Here is a 13,271-nt window from a genome sequence, read left to right as displayed (position 1 = left end):
AAGACAAAGGAGCTGATCGTGGACTACAGGAAAAGGAGGGCCGAACAAGCCCCCATTAACATTGACGGGGAGGTAGTGGAGCGGGTCGAGAGTTTCAAGTTCCTTGGTGTCCACATCACCAAGAAACTATCATGGTCCAAACACACCAAGACAGTCGTGAAGAGGGCACGACAACACCTTTTTATTTATTTTTTACTTTATTTTATTTATTAAATATATTCTTAACTATAGTTCCACTTGAACTGCATTGTTGGTTAAGGGCTTGAAAGTAAGCATTTCACGGTGTCTTCACCTGTTCTATTCGGCGCATGTGACTGTGAAGCCTATAACGTTAGAGTTGTTGATTAGTGTGTCTGTATGAAAAGTAGGAAATTAGCTAGGCAAACCGATGGTTTCATCGTTTCATCGTTTGATTCAGGTCTAGTGTGATTGAGGAAAAAACAATAGCTAACATTAGCCAACTTTTGGCCAGCTCTCTCTCTAACGGTACATCAACTGGCGGAAGCTAGCCAAGTTAATTTACTTCTGAAACGGGACAAAACAAAGGCTACAAAACATTTCCATACAAACAACAGCTGTTAGATAGTAATACTAACTGCCTCATATCGCTATCTGACAGATAACTAGAGCTGACCTGGCTGTGGTAGCTACTACTAGCTAGCATAGCTTATTCATTCACCCCAGTAGAGAGGGGATGAAACATTAGCTAACATTACTGTACATGTCAGTCACAATATTAGCTCAGCACTGCGAATAAACACTAGTTCATTTTTTCTGTTAAGTTAAACAGAAGTTACTTTGCCAGCTACATCAGTCAACTAAAGAGTAGCTAGTGTCTGCTCTACTTACTATTAAAACTCTGAAAGAGTGCAACACATACACACTGAACTATGCTCAACTCTCCTTTGCTGGTTCAGCCAGCTTCCCAGAAGCTTTGCCTCCACACAACATGTCAGCCCCCTCTGTGGTGTCTTCCTGGTCCTAAATCAATCCATTGTATCATAATGCAATTATATATACATTTTTTTTTTACATTTCAGAATGTGGTGGGGACATGACTCTCATCCCCAGTTAAAATTTAGCCACTGGCAGCATACATAAAGTGCCCATCTATACATCCCTTTCCATTTCCATGTGACAAAGACCATGGGCTTTTCAAATACATTCCTGCTCGAATTCAAGGAAAGACTGATACAGACCAAGTCGTATCAGTCGCATGTCACGCTGGAGAGCGACATAGATGAGGAAGAGCCAGATGAGATGATGACCACGCTCGGTAGAGTAGCCTATTCATTCGTTTATTCTGCGCGCTCGATTGGTCCAGAATACTCTACTGTACGGTGAGGGAGTGAATGCCGATTTGAGAGATATTTTTTGAGAAGCTCATCGGAAACTATCTTCCTCCATTTTTTTAATAAGACCGTCGTAAATTGTACAATTATTGAAATAGTTAGAACCTTAGAATTACGCCCGCGTGATTGTCTGGTGACAGACAAGTCACTCCATCAAGGAGGTGCTGTAACGGTTGTCCCTGAAAGAGATTCCCTAAAAACGGTTTTTAGCTGGACAATTCTAACCGAACGAGGTTGGCTCAAGGAGGAGGACACACAATAGCGCGCCGCGAAATTAACCGCGTGGCTAACAAAAGAAAACAGCCTTGGTTTTTGACACTTTCGCGGTTTACAGAAATTCAAGTATTCAGCAAGACCCCTTTGTCAATCCATGAGAAAATAGTGGATTCGCTTTTTAGGTAAGGTGCACCTGAGCGCAGGCTGTAGTTTTTGTGTTGTGTTGTTATGCTATTGATGGATAAGACTAATAATAATGTTAAACAACACCAACATGCATTAGGTTCTGATATTTCTGGGAGTTGTGGGATTTCCCTGTAGCGAAATTCCAATTGATGTGTTATTTATAATGGCTAGGCTATAGCCTACTGATAGGCACTTGGATTGAGTAACACGTATGGTTGGCTACGTGTAATCATTTTTTAAGTATGTGACGATTCGATTGATAAAAAACAACAACAAAAAAGACATCATTGTTTATTTTGAAATAAGCAATCATCATTTGTAACGGGTGACCCAGACTAAATTATAGGCTACATTGTGCAGGCTACATTTCAAGACGTTACATTTTTTTTCTGTCTTAGTTCATGTTAGCCAACTTGACTTAGGCAGGATACATGGCAGGGTAACTAACCTATTTGACTTCCAATGGGTTAATAACTGAATGAAGTAATGCCCTCAAAGCCGAAAACCGACAGATAACTGACACCACTGACGTGATAATTAAATCACAATAGTTGTACAGGTGCGCTCTCTCGATCAGTGACTGGGTATTTTCATTTTAGGGGTCCCTCTGACACACTTTGATATTCTCCTAGGTCTGTCTGGATAAGGACAAGAATGAGAGTGACACTGATATGAAATAGCCCGCAGTGGCCTGCATATTCAGCCTAGACTCTAGAAGAGTCTCTCTCTGTTTCTTTCTGAAGCCAGATTAGTTTTAAATCCAGGGCCAACCTCCTAAACTGAAAAAAAAAAAAAAACACGGTCACACTTTACATGAAGTTGCACAGATACCATGTAGCCAAATACATTTCTTTATGAAATGTATTGTTAAGTGGTAATATACTAGTAAATAATTAAACACAGAATTTGTTGAATTTCCTTCCATTAAACTGATATTTTATGAATGAATAATTAATGTCTATATTTACAGAGCAACTACATGTCATACAGGGATCTGAAGCTTCCTATGTCCATTAGAGGTTGCAAGACATGTTTTGCATCTCCCTTACCCTTGTGCTGAGCTGACAGTGTTAGTGAGAGAGTGGGTCTGGTCTGAATGATTAGGGGACATAGGCTTGTGAATGAACCCTCCCTGGGCAAACAAGCCTGTCTGTCCTGATGCCATTTGACAGTTATATCTCTGGTGCCTCCTCTTCTTCACTTTTATCTCACTCATCTCTCTCCCTGATTCCCCCAGCCCTCTCGGTCACCCTCTTTCCATCACAGTACATCCATTCTATCACCCCTCACCTTCAAATACCTCTGCGTCTTTTCTTCATTGTCACTCCCTTCTTTCTTCCATCCCTCTCTGAGAACACATCACTTTGTCTTGCTTTCATTTCATCCCAAAATCAAACCCTTTTAGAGTGTGTCCATCGATCAGACAACTCAGTCTCTCTCTCTCTCTCTCTCTCTCTCTCGCTCTCTCTCTGTGTGTATGTGTGAAGTATAGTAAAAACACATTGATCAATAAGCAGTGTTGTAAGTGGACTCTGAGAGCAAAGGTTTAATATTCAATACCTAAGCTCGAGAAATCAATTCATCTCAATAGTCCTGCAATCATAGTATTTACAAATATTAAATCAACATTTGCTCATTTTTTATTAGCCAAAATATTGTATTCGTCAAAATGGTTTGAATGGTCCGCAGGCTCCCTGTGGCAAGATTTTGATGCGATGGGGGTGGTACGTGTTATGTTCGTCACTGTTTTTGGACCAGGTAGGACAGATTTTGTAGAGAGTTGTTCCGTATGCTAGTTTGCAACATTGTAGAAAATGGAAGAAGACTTGGAGGAAAATCTGAATTCAGGTTTTGCCTGAAGTGTGGTCCAAACACAAAATCAAGTCAATGAAGGCATTACAACTCCTCTGCTTGAACTCTCTACTAAATATATATTTTTTTACATTTTGGCATGTCTACCTACAGGCTATGGTAAAAGTTGAGTGTATTGAGGGTGGCCGACATATTTATTGAAATTGAAAGTGGAGAAATCGATTGTAATTGTAGTTTCCCCACTGATGTCAATGATCGAGGATCAGGTTCATGTTCTGAACTCTCAGGGAATCTCCATCATGGACTTTTAAGGTGTCCATTATGTTGTCAACTATGGACCACTTCAAGACATTGAGCCCCACACGCAGGCATATGGAAGAGCAGGGAGGGACGGCACAAGCTCACGTGGGTCAAATTGAGTTGGAGGACGAGAAAATTGCTAAGACTCCTGAAACGGCGATGCCTACTGTAAACGTCATTGTTCCTGTCAATGAGATCCCTACTGTGGTTCAATGGTGAGTTATTTGTGTGTAAAAGCATATTTTTTGGGCTAAGTTGACTAAAACTGTCTGAGAGATATTGGGTGGGGGTGTGGCTATGTGGGGAGAGAGGGGGAAGGTGGGGGCATTGCATGTGATTATTGCCATGTGTGTATGTTGCCCTGGTATTATTTGGCAAGTAAAACAAGTTTCTGATGGTTGAAACATGCTAATTATTTGGTCAGTTGTGTTTCTGTATGTTTGAATATATATCACTTAATTGTTGGACCTTCTCTTAAAATTACACTCCTTTAAATGAACACAAAGGCCATGTGCTACCTTCGACATGACACATTTGTCATTGAACCAGTATTATTTTGTCCTTTATTATGACAACTAATGTATATTTTCTTGTTTTTATCACATTTCCTATAAAATGCTAAGGCAGCTTTTTGGAAGTGGTGTGGAATGGTTGGCGACCTGCGGTCGCTCTTACCATTTTCAGACCTGGCAGTCACAGCTACAGCTTTCAAGGCTACAAGGAAGAGCATAATGAAGCACCTGGGTGTTCGGCGAGGTGGGAAAAAGTCCTGACAGGGACAACATCAGACTGGCAATGAAGAAGGTGTCATCTGAACCTGTAGAGACATTTTCATGGTTGGTCAAAGAGTTGGCCTGAAAGGGGCCTGAGACCCCAAGGACTGTCATATACTGTAAGAGAAGTAAAGACTGTTCTTTGCTGTACAACAAGGTTTCTCAGCATTTCTTTGGGGAGAATTCTGTGCATCGAGCAGGAGTAGAGGACACACGGGAAAACAGTCTTTTTGACATGTACCACTCAGAGACACCCGAGCACATACAACTGCACATCATCTGGGGCGGCAGGGTAGCCTAGTGGTTAGAGTGTTGGACTAGTAACCGGAAGGTTGCGAGTTCAAACCCCCGAGCTGACAAGGTACAAATCTGTCGTTCTGCCCCTGAACAGGCAGTTATTGAAAATAAGAATTTGTTCTTAACTGACTTGCCTGGTTAAATAAAGGTAAAATAAAAATAAGGGGGCCCAGAGAATTGGCTATAGCAGTTGTTACTGCTTGTACGGTGTACACATCACTGTGTACATTTCACGTCTTCCTATATAAAGTTTCAGACAGCAACAACAGGAAGCATGTTAATAGTACATCAAATTTTATTGGTCACATACACGTGATTAGCAGATGTTATTGTAGGTGTAGCGAAATGCTTGTACTTCTAGCTCCGACGGTGCCGTAATATCTAACAAGTCATATCTAACACATTACACAACATATACACACAAATCTAAGTAGGAATGAATTAAGTTATATACATATGGACAAGCGATGTCAGAGCGGAATGGACTAAGATACAGTAGTATAGAATACAGTATATACACTGTACATATGCGATGAGTAATGCTAGATATGTAAAGATTATTAGTGACTAGTGTTCCATTCCTTAAAGTGGCCAGTGATTTCTAGTCTATGTCTATAGGCAGCAGACTCTAATGTGCTAGTGATGGCTGTTTACCAGTCTGATGGCCTTGAGATAGAAGCTGCTTTTCAATCTCTCGGTCCCAGCTTTGATGCACCTGTAGTGACCTCGCCTTCTGGATGATAGTGGTGTGAACAGGCAGTGGCTCAGGTGGTTGATGATCTTTTTGGCCTTCCTGTGACATCGGGTGCTGTAGGTGTCCTGTAAGTGTTCATATTCTTTAATAGAACTCAGAACACTAAAATACAAAACCAACAAGAGAACTAAATTAAACCGAAACAATTCTGTCTGGTACAGATACATTATGGGGTACTGTGTGTAGATTGATGAGGAAAGTGTTTATTCATTTTAGAATAAGGCTGTAATGTAACAATGTGGAAAAACTCAAGGGGTCTTAATACTTTCCAAATGGACTGTATTTAGGCTTGCCATAACAAAGGGTTTGAGTACTTATTGACTCAAGACATTTCAGCTTTTCGTTCTATAAACATAATTCCACTTAAACACTATGGGGTATTGCGTGTAGGCCAGTGACACAAAATCTAAATTTAATCGTTTTTAAATGCAAGTGGTAACCCAACAAAATGTGTACAAAAATCAAGTGGTGTGAGTACTTTCTGAAGGCACTGTAATTAGCCTGCGAATGGGCTAGCTAACCAACTAGCTCAGCATTTATCAAGCCTAGCTAGCTAGATTCTCTCACTCAATAGCTTGCCATGCCTTTATGACCAACTCAACATTCCTCTTGCCAATCTCAGTGGACTCCTTTTTGCCTGGTTCCGTCTCTTGGTCTCTTTCTAGGTTCAAAACTCTATGGCTGTAGTCCGGTGCTTCATTGTCAAAAGAAACACACTCTTAACACATCCACCTGTGCAGCCAGGCAGTCAAGTAGTCTAGTAAAGGATGTGATCATGCAATATTAGCACTCTACACTTGAGACAGTAATCAATGAAATAAATGTTTAAAAACAATATATAAACTTAAGACAGACCAAGTGAAGGGGAACAAAGTTAAACCTTGGATTTGGAGGTTTAAATGTATCCCTCTGGTGGCCGAGTTGACTTATTTTAAGAAATGCCATTGGTTTGTGGAGAAAATTTTTAAAATTGTAGATAGGCTGTTGAGGTTAGCATAGGGCTAAATATCTCAGGTTATCTAATGGGCACAGCTAAGATGTAGCATTTTATCACATGCAACTACAGCAATTCATTGAATTGTGCGATGTTTAAACTTAGTCTAAAACTTCAACTGTTCTAATGGCCACATTTTGTTTTTAAAGTCTTTGTTTGTTTATGAGTCTGGATGTGTTTTATAAGTCTGGATGTACACAGCAAATGGGGGGGGGTACAGTGTCAAAGTACACTACTGTGATCCATAAATCATTTCCAGATATTGAAGCAGCATTGGACATGTTTTTTCTTCTTCTTTTCTCTTGTGGGAGAAAATCTTCATCAATGTGTTATGTTTCAGATTTGACTCAGATTTGTCTGATTGCATGATATCGCCAACGGGTCATTCTCACCTGCACATTTAGAAGAGAATGCATGGGGAAAATGCACCACGAATCAAGGTTATCAGAAATCCACACTGATACACCTAGAGCACATATGTCAGAGTCAAGGCCCGCGGGCCACATCCGGCCCGCAAGAAGGTTTTTTACGGCCCCTGGGATGATCTTGATTTATTATTAGAACCGGCCCGCAGCAAGCCGGCAGCCCGCAGATCTTTTACACGCACCAATACTACATTTCCCACAATGCAAAGGTGACGCACCGAGCAGTAGGCTGCTTCATTTCAATATTTATTGGCACAGCAGTCATCAGCATCACAGTAAAATTAACTTTCAGATACCCATCAAAAATGGCAAAACGGAAGGTGGATACTGAGAACCGGGGGTTTCAAACAAGGTGGGAGTCGGAGTATATGTTCACGAAGGTAGCTGGAAAACCTGTGTGTCTTCTGTGTGGAGAAAGTGTGGCGGTACTGAAAGAGTATAATCTGAGACGACATTATGAAACGAAACACGCGGACAAAAACAAGAATATGGACATGGAACAAAGGCTACAAAAGGCAGAGGAATTAAAATGAGGCCTCAAATCTCGACAGGCTCTGTTCAAAAAAGCCAAATCACAAGGCCAGGCTGCTGTCAAGGCCAGTTTTATTTTGGCAGAAGAGATCGCTAAATCAGCCCGGCCATTTACGGAGGGGGATTTCATCAAAAACTGCATGATTAAAGTTTGTGACGAAGTTTGCCCAGAAAAAAGGCAACTCTTTTTAAATGTGAGTCTGAGCAGAAACACCATTGCCGAGAGAGTAGACCAGTTGTCCATCAATCTAAAAGAGCAGCTTGTGAAAAAGGGAAAAGATTTTATTGCATATTCCTTGGCTGTGGATGAGAGCACCGACATTTCTGACATTGCCCAGTTGTCAATTTTCATCCGCGGAGTGGACTCCAACCTAAGCGTGACAGAGGAGTTTTTGGCTTTACGTCCTATGCATGGCACAACTACGGGGCATGATTTGTATGAAGAGGTGTCAAGATGTGTAAATGAGATGGAGCTGCCTTGGGAAAAACTCGTGGGTTTGACAACCGACGGAGCACCTGCGATGTGTGGACACAGGAGCGGACTGGTGGCGAAGATACGGGAAAAGATGCAAGAGGAAAACGCGACAGGTGAGCTGACAGCTTATCATTGTATCATACACCAGGAAGCGTTGTGCGGTAAAGCCTTGAAAATGGAGCATGTAATGAGCATCATCACGCGCACAGTTAACTTTATCAGAGCCAAAGGTTTGAATCACCGCCAGTTCAAGGCATTTCTGACGGAGTTAGAAACGGAGCATGGTGATTTGCCTTATCACACAGAGGTGCGATGGCTAAGCCAGGGAAAGGTGCTTCAAAGATGTTTCGAGCTTCGTGAGGAGATTTGTCTGTTCTTGGACAGCAAAGGGAAAGACACAACACAACTCCGAGACGAAATGTTTCTGTGTGAAATGGCTTTTCTGTGTGACATTACGAGTCATCTGAATGCAATAAACTTGCAGCTGCAGGGTCGGGATCGTGTCATCTCTGATATGTACAGTACAGTGAAGGCATTTAAAACCAAACTGACTCTGTGGGAGACGCAGATGCGGAAAGAAAATTTGAGCCACTTTCCCAGCTGCCAGACCATGAAAGAGAAGCTCTCTACCAGTGCGTTCCCGAGCACACAGTTGGCTGATAAAATAGGTATGCTTGCCGCTGACTTTCGACGCCGATTTGCTGACTTTGAAGCACAAAAAAGCAGGTTGGAACTGCTCGGTAACCCATTTGCTGTTGACGTGGAAAGCTCACCACCAAACCTCCAAATGGAGTTGATTGACCTCCAATGCAATGATGCACTGAGGGCAAAATATGCGGCAGTGGGTGCTGCGGAGTTCGCCCGTTTCCTCCCCGGCACAATGCCCCAGCTGCGCATCCAGGCTGCTCAAACGTTGTCTATGTTTGGCAGCACATACCTGTGTGAACAACTGTTTTCTTTGATGAACCTGAACAAAACATCACACAGAAGTCGACTTACTGCTGAACACCTCCACTCAATTCTGAGGATTTCTTCAGCTCAGAGCCTTACCCCGAACATTGATGAACTTGTGGAAAAGATGGGACACCACCAAGTATCACCCTCAACCTCAAACAAGTGAACATTACTGTGCAATCACATATTTAGAGTTTTTACTCAGTTCAAGTTTAAAAGTTAAAATTTAATATTTGTTTTCACTGCATGTTACTTCTCCTTAAACAAAGTGTTGTTTTTGATTAATAGATTTTTGCACTTTATTTTTTTGTATTTCAATCCAATTATATTTTAAAAATATTTCAGTTGAGTGGATGATAGAAAATTGCTATTATTGTTTTTTCTTTGAAGTAAATTTAGCCCACTTTTGCTAAAATAGAAAATATAGTCTACTGATGGTGCCTTGAATACCGGTTTCTTTCATTTAATGTTCATGTTATGGGGATATTTATATAAAGGAAATTTGTCTTTTGTGTCTGTTGAAAATTAAAGATTACTGACAGAGCCATAAGAAAATATTGCTTTATTTATCTGATCATATTGTAATATATTTGTTAGGTTTTCAGTAGGTTCAATTAGGTTCACTAGACTATATGCGTCATTTAAAAAATTTTCAATGAACATTCGAACAGTCCGGCCCTCGTCTTGTAGCTGATTTTTTTATTTGGCCATCCGTCCATTTGACTTTGACACCCCTGACCTAGAGGAATTGCTGCAGCAAATCAACAGCACACCAATGTCTGCGGTTGTCAAGGGGAGAGATGAGAGAGAGAAAAGAGGGAGGGAAGGTGGAAATGAAAAGCCATTTAGTAAGTGTGTGATCTTATAGGGGACATGGTGTCTTACAGAACAGGTGCAACTTTCTTTCCTCTGGGAAATTCAGAGAAAAATAATACATCTGTTTTCTTTAGCCCTCCTACTGTTCCTGTTTTTAACTCAGAGCTACTTAATCGCTGCAATTTTCTCACTATGTTTTCCACCACATTAGTGAAGCTCCCCCGAGCACCTTACTCCTAGCCCTGTCTGACTCTTGTCTGCCTGCCTTCCTTCCTGCCTGTCTGAATGAAAGTAACAGGGTGTCAGAGAAAGAGAAACAGAAAAGCGGTAGAGAACAACAAAGAGAAGGAGAGACTAAGAGCGAGCCAAGGGCAGGGACATTGAGATTAGGGCTGACCCCATTTAGTCGAGCAGTTGTAAAAATACATAATTGTTTTGGTTGATCTGTCTCAGTGGACTAATCCATTGCGGAGGCAGCGGGGGTGGCACACCAGTATCACCAGTAGTACATTTACCATCTACAATGTTTGTTTGGTTACCATAATTTCTGTTAATGCATTCAATATATTATTTTTACAGTCTTTTACTGTTCTAATTGTTGGAGTGGACATGTTTGAAGAGGGAACAACCTAGGCTACACTTGTGAGAAACACGTTTTTGTTTATTTCATTCCATTTACAGGTTGTCAATTCTTTCATTATGTTGTTTTTCGGAGCGCCCCTGTCAATGTTGAGTAAGGACGCGCACCTGATCACGCATAGAAGTAGGCCTAGGCTACCTAGCCTGTGCGCAAATGTAGGCTTTTTAATGTGCACATTTGAGGATTTGGTACTATTTCTGATTGTCTTAACAGACCACCACTAATGAGCTTCTCAAAGTTTTTCTTCACCTCAAATAGCAAGTAAACAAAGACGGTTTTTACATCCATTGAGAATGACAATAGTTCCTCAATGTAACCTATTTGAAAGATCTTTCCAGTTCTCTCCGTTTTGATAACCACTCTGTGTGTTCGGGAAAAAAATGTAATGCGCTGATTTGGTGGAAACATCATGAAATAGGCCTACCTGATTACTCAGCCTACAGCTGTGTCTATCCGGAGCTCAGGGCTAGGGAAACTCTGAGGGTAGAGGATATTTAAATACAATGTTGCAAGTTTGTTAGAGCAAGCTTCCAGGCTGGACCAAGTTCATAGTTGATACAATGTTTCAAGTTCCTTGTAGACAGGCCATGTGTACCCAATGTGATTTATTTTTAATCAGGATATTTTCTACCTTCAGGCTGCAATGTTTTTATTTGTTGGCTTTATGTAGGCTATTTTTACATAGTTGGCAATGGAATTAAGTTACTTTGAGATTTGTATAATTTTCCTTTAGATTTAGATTGAATTGTTATTAACCACACAACAATGATTTTGAGATACGAAGACTTTGTTTTAAAAGAAATTAAACTGTTCCACAAACATTTGCATATGTTAATCATAACTGGCACGCAGATCAGTAGAAATGGTAAGATAAATTGGCACTCCAAATGGAAAAGGTTGCCGATGTAGTTATCTCAGAAACTCTCTCTCAAGCCTCATCCATGCCAGACTAGGCACTCATTCTGTCCCTTTCACCTGCTAGGTGTCACTCACAGGGTGCATCCCAAATGGCACTTCAGGGGGGTGCCATTTGGGACACAGACACGCCAAGTCTGCTGTGACAGACTGTGTAACCAGCAGATCCAGAGTGACTTACAGGAGCAATTAGGTTTAAGTGCCTTGCTCAATGGCACTTCAACACATTTGTCACCTAGTATGCTCAAAGATTCGAACCAGCGCCCTTTCAGTTAGTGGCCTAATGCTTCTACCCACTAGGCTACCTGGCCCCTGATGTGTCCTGCTAGGTGTAGTATTTGTCAACATGTCAGAGACAAGGTATTGCAATCGCAGCCCCAGACATCTCTGCCACTTACGCCCAGAGGGAAGGGTCAAATATTGACACTGCACAGCTCTGTGGTTCCCACATCAACAGGCAATGCACCAAACTGACGTCACATCACCCTGGAAAGTGACATTTACATGCCAGCTCAAAGTAAATTAATGCTTACCATGACATTTAGGCTACAGATGTAGGATCTTAACTTGACCTATATTGTCACAGCAAAATAATCCTGCAGCAATAGGATTTGAATGTTTAGGCCATCATCTTGCTTGATCGGTGGTTAGTCTATTAGCTGGCCAAAAGCAGGCTACATGAAAAGTGAAATACTGTTAATATAACCATGTGTTAGTGTGGCTTTTCAGTGAATTTCTATAAATAAAAAAACTCATCTGCATTTCCTGTGGTGCAGAATTTTTTTACATCCTTAGTATCTATACCACAATTGTACAGTTTTGAATTGCATTAGTATGTTTTGGATCCATATCGACTTGATCTCTTTATGAAATGTCACATGTAGTAATAGAGAATTCTCTTCTCTGTCTGCACACTATTTAGAGTTAGGTTTAGAATTCAAGTGTCACTCCACAATAATACAGTAGTTGACAATACAAATTGCAGATTTTAAAAGCAATATTCTGGACCAATCAAATAGAGTTTTGATGTCACAGGGATATTTCATCTCACATCCGAGCTCACTTCATATTCCAACAGGAAATATATCCAATCTCAATCCAATCAGGGATCGTCACCTTCAATGCAAAAAAACAACATAATTAATTCAGAAATTGTCATTTCCTGTGTGTGTGTGTCACCCACTGGTGTGGGTGTGTGTCTTATGTAAACCGATTTGGAGGTTTGGCAGGCAACACCCAGAAAATATGTTTATTTAGTCTTAAACCGTCACACAGGGTTATATAAATGTGCCGTCATCCATCATGTAGGTTTTTTAAAGCACCTATGTGCTTCAGACATCTGTGTGGTTGAAAGTAGATTAGCCATGTATGGACTCTGACGCAGAAGTACTGTAGGATTAATTCATAGCATGAAATCATATATCAAAAATAAATGAAATCATGTTTTTTTCCTCATCCATTCCTGAAAGGATAAAATCATTGTGTCTGTGTGCTCTATAATTTGTGGTGATCAATCGGTGCATGTTATGCCTTTCATACGCACTGCACTGCCTCTAATTCGGATTTCTTTGCAATGTCATATCATTCTTTTTTTATTGAACATCTGTTGCTTCTGTTGCAAACCAATATAGACAAAAGCGTAATCTAATATTGTATTATATTACATGGAAACCGTAAAATTACACAAACAACCAGCTAGAGCTGGGAGAGCCAGCTTCTTCTGTTCTTAGGAGGCTTTTGTTGGTGTAGCGGTTGATGGTCCATGATAATGATAGTTGGTTGACTAATGACTACTGGATTATGTATTATAACAGATCCCTTCAGAGATTGG

General features: G+C 40.8%; 1 long non-coding RNA gene across 1 annotated transcript in view; it reads left to right on the top strand.

Annotated features, from left to right (window-relative positions):
* The first annotated feature begins 1,155 nt into the window (after positions 1–1,155).
* The window catches only part of LOC118945821, an 87,986-nt gene continuing 75,870 nt past the window's right edge, over positions 1,156–13,271 (top strand). Inside the window, exon 1 of the long non-coding RNA XR_005040981.1 lies at positions 1,156–1,750. This is a non-coding gene — a long non-coding RNA (uncharacterized LOC118945821). The remainder of the gene's footprint in view (positions 1,751–13,271) is intronic.

Source organism: Oncorhynchus mykiss, chromosome 30, assembly GCF_013265735.2.
Source record: "Oncorhynchus mykiss isolate Arlee chromosome 30, USDA_OmykA_1.1, whole genome shotgun sequence".
Classification (NCBI taxonomy): Eukaryota; Metazoa; Chordata; class Actinopteri; order Salmoniformes; family Salmonidae; genus Oncorhynchus; species Oncorhynchus mykiss.
This window is presented reverse-complemented; position numbering and strand designations above follow the sequence as displayed.